Source organism: Halichoerus grypus, chromosome 5, assembly GCF_964656455.1.
Source record: "Halichoerus grypus chromosome 5, mHalGry1.hap1.1, whole genome shotgun sequence".
NCBI lineage: Eukaryota > Metazoa > Chordata > Mammalia > Carnivora > Phocidae > Halichoerus > Halichoerus grypus.
The window spans coordinates 89953557-89964894 of NC_135716.1; the positions used below are offsets into that span (position 1 = coordinate 89953557).

The 11338-nt window shown below is 41.2% G+C and overlaps 1 pseudogene; it reads left to right on the forward strand.

Moving 5' to 3' along the window:
• Nucleotides 1-8301: 8301 nt before the first annotated feature.
• Nucleotides 8302-9400, forward strand: LOC118522172 (V-type proton ATPase subunit D pseudogene; annotated as a pseudogene).
• The last annotated feature ends 1938 nt before the right edge of the window (nucleotides 9401-11338 follow it).

Here is an 11338-nt window from a genome sequence, read left to right on the forward strand (position 1 = left end):
GTCCAGTAAGTAACAAATGGGAACTTGATCATTAACCATTCAAATGTGAGGCCTTAGACCTCATGTTTGCTCCCCTCTCCTTACAGCCAGAAACCAATAAGCCACTTAAGCTGGTGGGATGGAAATACTTGTTTTAAATAACTATAATGGCTACTCCCCTCTATACATGATCATATCTAATCCTCATACTACCGATAAGATAGATATTATCTTTCCCACTTTATAAATAAGGAAAGTGAAGTTCAGAGAATCTTAAGTAGATGATGTAAAAATCTAACCTACTTCAATGTGATTCTGAAGTCTGTTCTTTTAAGCACTGTTTTCAATGTTAAGCTGACCTTCCAAAAAGCAGGAGCACCAACACCAGGATGTCTTTCTGGACTTGAAAATTTACAATTAAGCCCGTGGTTGTCAAACATTTTGGACATGAGATTCTTTATATATTCTTAAAAATTATTAAGGATCCCAAAGAGCTTTCATTCATGTGGGTCATATCTATCACATTTACCAAATTGGAATGAAAACTGGGAAAAATTTACAATGTAAAAACCATAATAAAGCCAATATATTAACATAGATATTTTTTAATGAAAAATAACTATTTTCCAAAACAAATATTTATTATTCATGGGACATTGTTTACATTTTTACAAATTTCTTCAATGTCTGGCTTAATAGAGCACAGTTGGATTATCCCGCCTGCTCTATATTCAGTCTGTCACGATATCAGACATCACACAGCCTCTGGAAAACTCTACTGTATGCTCATGAGAGAAAAAGCAAAATAGTATCTTGGATGCTACTCTAACAAATCTTTATTAGTTTCTTAGGGCTGGCCATGACAAAGTAGCACAAACCAGGTGGCTTAAAACAACAGATATTCTCTTGTAGTTCAGGAGGCCCGAGGTCCAAAATCAAGGTGTCGGGGGTGGGGTCGGGGCTCCTTCTGGAGACTGAGGGAGAATTTGTTCTACGCCTCTCACCTAACGTCTGGTGGTTGCCAGCAATTCTTGGGTGTTCCTTGGCTTATTATTGCATCACTTTAATCTCTGCCTCTGTCTCAAATGGCATTCTTCCCTGGGTATATATTTCTGTCTCTCTCCTTATAAGAATGCCACTCATTAGATTTAGGGGCTACCCTAATCCTGAATGTCATCTTAAGGTCATCTTCACAGTTTCTGGTAGACATGAATTTTGTGGAGACAAACCCAGTGTAATCTGCTTCTGGTCCCCCAATATTCACATCCATCCCATGTGCAAGATATATCATCCCATCCCAACATTCCCCAAATTCTTCACCCGTTCCAGCATTAACTCCAAACCTAAATTCTCATCAAAATAAGCATCAACTCACATCTCATCCGTTGAAATCAAGTATGGGTAAGATGCTGGTATGACCTGCCTTGGTCTCCCTTCCATTGGTGGATGTGTGAACACAATGGTGGAAAAAGCATAGGATAGATATACCCAAAAGGAAGAAAGTGGAAGGAATAGAGTCACTAGGCTAAAGCAAGTGTGCGACACAGCAAGGCAAATTTCATTAAGTTTCAAGGCCTTAGAATAATCATTTGTGGCTTGATCTGCCCTCTGGGCCCACAGAGGCTTCACCAGCCCCAACCTCTAGACCTTCAGAGGCCCCGTTGTCCCCACCCTCCTTTGTCCTCAGCCTGGGACACAATCTTAAAAAAAAGCCCATTGCCTGCTTTTAGAATCCCAGAAGTCTGGCAGTCTTCCTTCATCTTGTCCCATCTCTGTCCCTGTCAGGCCAAACCAGCAGCATTTCTGCTGATTTAACATTCTCAAAAATCTGTCAGTCTTCATGGATGTCAAGGAGATCCACATCATTAGACATGAGGCTTCTCCAGAGATCCTTCCTGGATAACCGGACCTCTATTCTTGCCTTCTGCTGAGATGCCTGATTGTTTCCTTGGTCATAAAGCTAATCTCTACACCACACACCCGTGGTGACCGCTCCAGAGTATGCCTTAGCATTGTTTTGCAGTATGGATAGAATGTGAATTTTCAAACTCATCATGTTTTGGTTCCTTTTTGCTAACCACTTCCTTCCTCAAATTATTTCTTTTCTCTTGCATTTTATGATAAGCAGTAAGAACCCAGGCCACATCTTCCATATTTTGTTTGGAAACCTCAGCTAAATCAATGTCATTGTTCACAAGTTCTACTTTAAACCCAAAAGCAGAACACAATTCAGCCAAGGTCTCTGCCACCTTCTAACTTCTCCTCCAGTGTCCAACAACATGCTCATTTCTGTCTGAGGTCGCACCAGAAGCACCTTTAATGTTCATACTTCTATCAACATTTTGTTCATGATGATGTAGAAATTCTCCGAGATGACAGAAGCTTTCTCTACTTTCCCCATCGCTTCCTTCTGAGCCCTCACCAAAATTGTTTTTAAGTCCTTATTTCTACCAAAGGTCATTTCAAGATAACCTAGACTTTTTATTGCACTGCTCAAAATTCTCCCAGCCTTTACCCATTACCTGATTCCAAAGCCACTTCCACATTTTTAGGCATTTGTTCCAGTAGCACCCCACTTCCTGGTATCACTATTAGTTTCCTGAGGCCTCCATAACAAATTACCACAAACTGGGTGGTTTAAGACAAGTTAGTTATTTTCTTGCAGTTCAGGAAGCCAAAGGTCTGAAACCAAGGTGTTCGAGGGCTGGTTCCTTCTAGAGGCTGAAGGAGATTTTGTTCCTGCCTCTCTCCTAGCTTCTTGCAGTAGCCAGAGTCCTTGGTGTGCCTTAACTAATAGCTACATCACACCAATTCCAGTCTCTGCCTCTGTGGTCACGTGGCCTCCTTCTCTGTGTCTCCTCACGTTACATTCTTATATGGCCACAGTCACTGGATTTAGGGTCTGCTCCAATCTAGCATGACCTCATCTTAACTAATTACGTTTATAAAGACCCTATTTCCAGGGGCGCCTGGGTGGCTCAGTCGTTGGGCTTCTGCCTTCAGCTCAGGTCATGATCCCAGGGTCCTGGGATCGAGCCCCACATCCAGCTCCCTGCTCGGTGGGAAGCCTGCTTCTCCCTCTCCCACTCCCCCTGCTTGTGTTCCCTCTCTCGCTGTCTCTCTCTCTCTGTCAAATAAATAAAATCTTTAAAAAAAAAAAAAAAGACCCTATTTCCAAATAAGGTCATGTTCACAGGCTCTGAGTAGACGTGAATTTTTGGAGACCACTCTTCAAACTACTACAGATTTTAGTATTTTTTGAGAATATTTTTGACTTTGCAAACTCCTTGAAAGGGTCTTATAGACCCCCAAGGGTCTGAAAATATACTTTGGGAACCACTGAAATGATGGTTTATGTCAGTTCCACTCTATGACTTTCAGAAGTTACTCTAAACTGAGAAGTGGTGAAATCTTCATCACTAGCTAGACAACTCTTAAAACAGCTTTCGAATAGATACATAATTCCTGTTGGCACCAATCTATCATAAGTAACTTTGTACATCTACCTAATAGAAGAAATGTCTAAAGTGATGTTGTCTTTATGCCTCTGTTCATATTATCACAGAGTTAATGAGATTGAAAGATGCCTACTGTACTTATTCTTTTATTTTAAAGACAAACATCTAGTGTAAACATTCTCCATAATATCACCCAGAGCTAACAGATAACATTTTAGTATATTTCTTTCCCATCCCTTCTATGTGTGTACGTACTGGAATCGTTCTGTAGTTTTAGATCTTGTGTAGCTCACACAGTAACAGCAGTACCATATCTCGTGTTTGAGGCAGTAAGCACTTCACAATAACTTTATGAAGGTAGACACTATTTCACCTAATTTATAGATGAGGAATCTGAAACATCACCATGTTAGGTAATTCGCTCTATAGAAGCTCTATTAGTTATCAATTGCTACATACAAATTAACCCAAAACTTTGTGGCTTAAAGCAGCAGTCACTTAAGATCTCAGAGCTTCCACGGTTCCAGAATCTAGACAGAGTGCAGTTGGATACTCTGGCTTAACTAGGAATGAATGTGCTTTCAGCCCACTCAGGCAGTCGTTGGCAGGATGAAGTTCCTTGTCACGTGGGCCTCTCCTTAGGGATTCTCAGAGCAGGGCAGCTTGGTTTATCAGAACAAGAAGAGCCTGAGAGTGTGAGCAAGGCAGAATGCGGTGTTTTACAGCCCACTCTTGGAACAGACATCCCATTACATTTGCTGTATTCTGTTCTTTAGAAGCCAGTCACTAGGTCCTGCCCACACTCACAGGGAAGGAATTACACAAGGGCAACTTGAACTTGACCTAACAAAGGTTGGGGCCAGTGACTGTTGGACCATGTGTGCTCAATCCTAAAATCACATGAGAGCTGCTTGGAGCCCACAACATTTCAGAAATAGTGACAGGACTTAGAATATAAGGTGATATTACTAAGAACCTCAGTCTCATCTCAAAACTTAGGATCTTAAATTGTGAGGAAAGGGGGCAGATTGTGGAGAGTGTATGTAGGCCAGGTAGCTTCTTCCTGAGTTCATGGCTGGCCTGGAAAGGCTACATTGAGCAGGCTCATCAATTGTGCTGATAAGAAGGGGAACCCTAGAAACAGTTTTGGGCCCAATGACAGACACCACTGCCTCCTTGGTCACTGTCCTATGTCACCTCCCAGATTTAGAGATTTCTTTGGGGGAGCTAGGACTTAGGACACTTGAACTGAGAAACAATTTAATAACCAAGTATACCAAGCACCTAACTTCCAGCCAGGGAATCTCAAAATGGTTAAGCATATCTTCTTTACATAGAGACATATATAAATATTTAAAAGCTTAGATGTTATATTCCCAATAAACCATCATGAGGCTTTTCTTTACGGCATCACCAGCTTCTACAGGTAACACTGCATGATTTGCAAGATGTATTACTCCTTACATGGTTCCTGTACTAAGGATTATATCTAGCCAATGGCTGGCTAAGCCAATAAATGCTGACTTAATGACCAGAAACTGGCTTGGCTTAAAATTTTAAAGTTTACTGGTTTTTTTAAGATTTTATGTATTATTTTTAGAGAGAGAGAGCACAAGCGGGGAGGGGCAGAGGGAGAGGGAGAAAGAATCTAAAGCAAACTCTGCAGAGCATGGAGCCTGACGAGGGGCTTGATCCCACAACTGAGCTACCCAGGTACCCCTAAAATTAACTTTTTAACTGACCGGTTAACCTTAAACCTTTAGGGTTAAGGAGTTTCAAGTATTTTAACCAGAAGTTAGAGCTCAGTCACTTCCTATATACATCATTTCATCTGTCATAAGCTCTCCTTCTCTTTGATTTGTGTAATACCTACCAGACAGAAACACCTTTAAATTCCCTGCTACAATCCATGTTAACTGATGGCAAAGCTATGGGAAAGCAACACTTTTAAATACAAGTAGAGTACCCTCCTGATCTTGTTTTGGTTTGGAAAACATCAAAAACATTAATGGGAAATGCTGCAGTTTCCTATTTTCTGATGAACACTTCCAAGAAGCACAGACATGATATGGATTCAGCCTTTGTTCATTCAGGAATTAGGATATCTTTCAATAGGTAACTAACTCCTCTCCCTAGTGGCAGGAACAGACGCTTAAAGAAAAGGCTGCTTCTTCAGACTAGAAGCACCTAGAATCCACCATACTATCTCTTCTCTTACCTTTTCTTACTTAAGCTTCAGGAACTATATGCTAAAATAATCTTTACTTATATTCTGCGCAACGAATAATACCACCATGTTCCTTACCTTACTTCAGTGACTGTGTTGTTATGGTCAGGAATAGTACTAGACTTGTGGCTAGGGACCCTCGGATAACCACACCACAAGAACTGCAGCTCTGAGACTGGCAAAAAAAAAATGGTGGCACCACAACACAGCGCCTTAAATGAAATGGACAAATTCACAGGACACCAACCACTGAAACTGACTCAAGAAGACACAGAGAGAGAAAAGAAGATGGCGGTGGAGTAGGAGGACCCTAGGCTTATCTTGTCCAACAAAAACAACTAGATAATGATAAAATCAGCATAAATACCCCAGAAATCGACCTTAAGACTGACAGAACAAGCTCCACAACCAAAGGGATAGAAGAGGCCACATCAAAGAAGCAGGAAGTGTGGAGCTGTGTTTTAGGGGAGAAATGAATCATGGTTGCTCTGGCAGGGAGGGAGCCGTGGTCATGGAGAAGGGCAAGAGAGAGGAGCAGCCAGTGGAACACACCAGGGGTATTTCCTGGAAGCCATTGGCCTGGAAAATGACAAGGGGTTAATTTTGTGAGTTCTTGCAACCAGTGGAGCTTAAAGCCTGGAGTTTTAAAGGTCAGCAGGCTTGGCTGGGATAGAGCCCAGAGGGCACTGTGCTGCTCCAGAAGAGAAGGCAGGAAAACAGCCTGGGGGCAGACAGCATGGAAAGAGCCATCTGAAAAAATGCCTGGGACATGGGAGGTTGGGGGGGGGGGGGATTATCAACATTCAGAGACACCTCTCTGGGAACAAAGGAGCTGGCTGGTGCCATTTCCCTCCACCATCCCTCAGCATAAACACAGAGCCACCAGAAGGAAGCAGCTCAGCACTGACACTGGCTGTCCAACTTGCTTACATGAAACCCCACACTCCTGAGCTCTTAGGACTGCCTTCTTAGTCAAGCTTGCCTCAGTCCAAGCATGGTGGGCCACTACCCCAGAAGACCAGCACAAACCCCTGCCCACACCACATCTCCCCACCAGAGAGTTCTGCAGGGCCTCTGTGGAAGTGGTGTCAGGATTCATTTCATAAGCAGACCAGAGCACACCTAGTTAAAACTCACCACATTCAGGCCAGGAACCAAACACTGTCCACAGCAGGCAAGGAGAGCCTCTGCAGACAATTGGCCTAAAAGACAGAACAGCCAAAACACAACAGCAGAGTGCAGGCAGCACACACTGGAGACACTCCCTGAAGCACCAGGCTCTGGGTACTACATGACCTCTTTTTCATAAAGGCCATTACCAGGGGCAGGAAACCTAACTGGCTTTTCTAACACACAGGAAAAGGCAGAGACTAGACAAAATGCCAAGACGGGGTAATTTATCCCAAATGAAAGAACAAGATAAGGCCACGGCCAGAGATCAAAGCGAAAGAGATATAAGTAACATAACTGATGGAGAATTTAAACAACAATCATAAGAATACTCACTGGGCTTGAGAAAAGAATAGAAGACATCAGTGAGACCCTTACTACAGAGATAAAGGAGCTGAAAAAGAATCAGAAATGAAAAATGCAATAAATGAGATTGGAAACAGGCTTGATGTGATGACAAGCAGGCTGGAAGAAACAGAGGAATGAATTACTGAGCGAGAAGACAAAATAAGGGAAAATAAAGAAGCTGAAAAAAGATAAAAAGAATTATGGAACATGAGAGTAGACTTAGGGAACTTAGTGACTCCATCAAACATAATAATATTTGTATCCATAGGTGTTCCAGAAGAGGGAGAAAAGGGAGCAGAAAATTTATTTCAAGAAATAATAGAAGAAAACTTCCCTAATCTGGGGAAGGAAACAGATATCCAGATTCAGGAGGCACAGAGAACTCCCAACAAATCAATAAAAGCAGGTCAACACTAAGACATGTTGTAACTAAATTTGCAAAATATAGTAATAAAGAAAAAAAATCTTAAAAGCAACAAGACAAAAGTCCCTAACTTACAAGGGAAAACCCATAAGGCTAGCTGGTGATTTCTCAACAGAAATATGGCAAGCCAGAAGAGAGTGGCATGATATATTCAAAAGTGCTGAATGGGGAAAATCTGCAGCCAAAAATACTCCATCCAGCAAAGCTATCGTTCAGAATAGAAGGAGAGAAAAAGCTTCCCTAACAAAAATGAAAGGAATCTGTGGCCACTAAAACAGCTCTGTAAGAAATATTAAAGGGGTCTGTGAGTGCAAAGGAGAGACCAAAAGTGACAAAGGCGAGAAAGGATCAGAGAAAATCTCCAGAAACGAGAAAATAAGTAATAAAATGGCAATAAATACATGTCTATCAATAATTACTTTGAATGTAAATGGACTAAACACTCCAATCAAAAGACACAGGGTGTCAAAACAGATAAAAAAAGACTCCTTTATATGCTGCCTACAAGAGACTCATTTTAGACCTAAAGACACCTGCAGATTGAAAGTGAGGAGGCAGAGAAGTATTTATCACGCAAATGGATGTCAAAAGAAAGCCAGAGTACCAATGCATCTATTGAACAAACCAGACTTACAAAGACTATAAAAACACAAAGGCTATAAAAACAGACAAAGGGGACAACCCAATAAGAAGATATAACAAGAGAGGACGACCCTGTGGCTGGGACTGTTGCAGCCTCGATTGCCCGGCGAGGGATCCGAGCCAAACTATCATTGTCAGAATGTCGGGCAAAGACCGAATTGAAATCTTTCCCTCACGCATGGCACAGACCATCATGAAGGCTCGATTAAAAGGAGCACAGACAAGTCGAAACCTCCTGAAGAAAAAATCTGATGCCTTAACTCTTCGATTTCGACAGATCCTAAAGAAGATGATAGAGACTAAAATGTTGATGGGTGAAGTGATGAGAGAGGCTGCCTTTTCACTTGCTGAGGCCAAGTTCACAGCAGGGGATTTCAGCACCACAGTTGTCCAAAATGTAAATAAAGCCCAAGTGAAGATCCGAGCTAAGAAAGATAACGTAGCAGGTGTTACTTTGCCAGTGTTTGAACATTACCATGAAGGAACTGACAGTTATGAACTGACTGGTTTAGCCAGAGGTGGGGAGCAGCTGGCGAAATTAAAGAGGAACTATGCCAAAGCAGTGGAGTTACCGACGGAACTAGCTTCGCTTCAGACTTCGTTACTTTGGATGAAGCATTAAGATAAGCGAAAAGTGTGTCAATGCCATTGAACGCGTCATCACTCCCCATATTGAACATACCCTTGCTTACATCATCACAGAGCTGGATGAGAGAGAGCGAGAAGAGTTCTATAGATTAAAGAAAATACAGGAGAAGAAAAAGATTCTCAAGGAAAAATCAGAGAAAGACTTGGAGCAATGGAGGGCAGCTGGTGAGGTGATGGAGCCTGCTAATCTTTTGGCTGAAGAGAAGGATGAGGATCTTCTGTTTGAATAATCTTTCCTGCTCTGGTTCTTTCATAAGCCCTAACATGGCACCATTTTAATTCACGGTGTGTAGGTTTGGTATGTGTGGCTATTTATTTTTTGGCCTAAGAATTTCACTGGTGGTAAAATTTCCCTGGATGTTGGTTATGGGACTACCTTTGCAAAATCCTAATTCAGCAACCATTTATCACATGAGATTTGTAGACCCTGCCCAGGAACCTGTAGAATTTATTCAGCAGAAGCAGTACCCTGCTCCATGCACTTCTGTTCAAGTGATCTGCTTTCCAAGCATGTTAGGAAATCCCCCTTAGGAAACAGCAGTGGCCTCAGGCCAGCTATGGCTGAGGCCGCCTGTGTTCCCACCTGCTCAGACACCAACACCGTGGCACTGTTGTCTGAGATCGCTGCAGCCATCTTGTGGAACCCTGGTACTTCTCTCCAGCTTTATGAAACCTTCACTATTTGCCTTGCCTGACAGGTCTCTGTCCTGTCTGTCATGGGAGTTCTGCCAATTTTAATGTGATTATGGTATAAAGAGTAAAATGATTTAAAAATGAAAAAAAAAAGAAGATATAACAATTGTAAATATTTATGCCCCCAAATTGGGAGAAGCCCAATATATAAAACAATTAATAACAAACATAAAAGAACTATATGGATAATAATACATAATAGTAGGCGACTTTAATACCCCACTTACATTAATGGACAGATCACCTAAACAGAAAACCAACAAGGAAACAATGGCTTTGAGTGATGCACTGCACCAGATGGACCTAACAGATATATTCAGAACATTCCATCCTAAAGCAGAATACACATTCGTTTCAAGTGCACATGGAACCTTCTCCAGAACAGATCACATATTAGGTCACAAAATAGGCTTCAACAAAAACAAAAAGATTGAGATCATACCCACCTTTTCTGACCACAATACTATGAAACTAGAAGTCAACCACAGGAAAGAATCTGGAAAGACCACAAATACATGGAGGTTAAAAAACATGCTACTAAACAATAAATGGGTTAACCAGGAAATCAAAAATACATGGAAACAAATGAAAACAAAACTGTAACAGTCCGAAACCTTTGGGATGCAGCAAAAGTGGTCCTAAGAGGGAAGCACATAGCAATACAGGCCTACCTCAAGAAGCAAGAAAAATTTCAAATAAACAACCTAACCTTACACCTAAAGGAGCTGGAAAAAGAACAACAAATGAAGCCTAACCAGCATAAGGGAAATAATAAAATTAAAGCAGAAATAAGTGATATATAAACTAAAAAAAAAAAAAAACAGGGGCGCCTGGGTGGCTCAGTTAAGCGTCTGTCTTCGGCTCAGGTCATGATCCCAGGGTCCTGGGATCGAGCCCTGCACTGAGCTCCCTGCTCCGCGGGAAGCCTGCTTCTCCCTCTCCCACTCCCCCTGCTTGTGTTCCCCTCTCTCACCATGTCTCTCTCTGTCAAATAAATAAATAAAATCTTAACAACAATAACAAAAAAGAAACTAAAAAAAAAATAGATTGATAAAAGTAGGAGCTGGTTCTCTGAAAAAAATCAATAAAATTGATAAACCTCTAGCCAGACACATCAAGAAAAAAAGAGAAAGGACTCAAAATCACAAATGAGAGAGGAGAAATAACAATTATAAGAGAATATTATGAAAAATTATATGCCAACAAACTGGACAACCTGGAAGAAATGGATAAATTTCTAGAAACATAAACTACCAAAACTGAAACAAGAATAGAAAACTTGAACAGACTGATAAAAGTCCAGGGCCAGATGGCTTCACAGGGGAATTCTACCAAACATTTAAAGAATTAATACCTATTCTTCTCAAGCTGTTCCAAAAAATGGAAGAGGAAGGAAAACTTCCAAATCCATTCTATGAGGCCAGCATTACCCTGATACCAAAACCAGATAAAGACTCCACTAAAAAAGAGAACTATAGGCCAATATCCCTGATGAACATGGATGCAAAAATTCTCAAAAAAAAAAAAAAAAAATACTAGCAAACTGAATCCAACAGTACATTAAAAGAATCATTCACCACGATCAAGTAGGATTTATTCCTGGGCTGCAAGGGTGGTTCAACATATTCACAAATCAATCAACGTGATACATCACATTAATAAAAGAAAGGATAAGAACCATATGAGCCTTTCAAGAGATGCAGAAAAAGCATTTGACAAAGTACAACATCAATTCATGATAAAAACCCT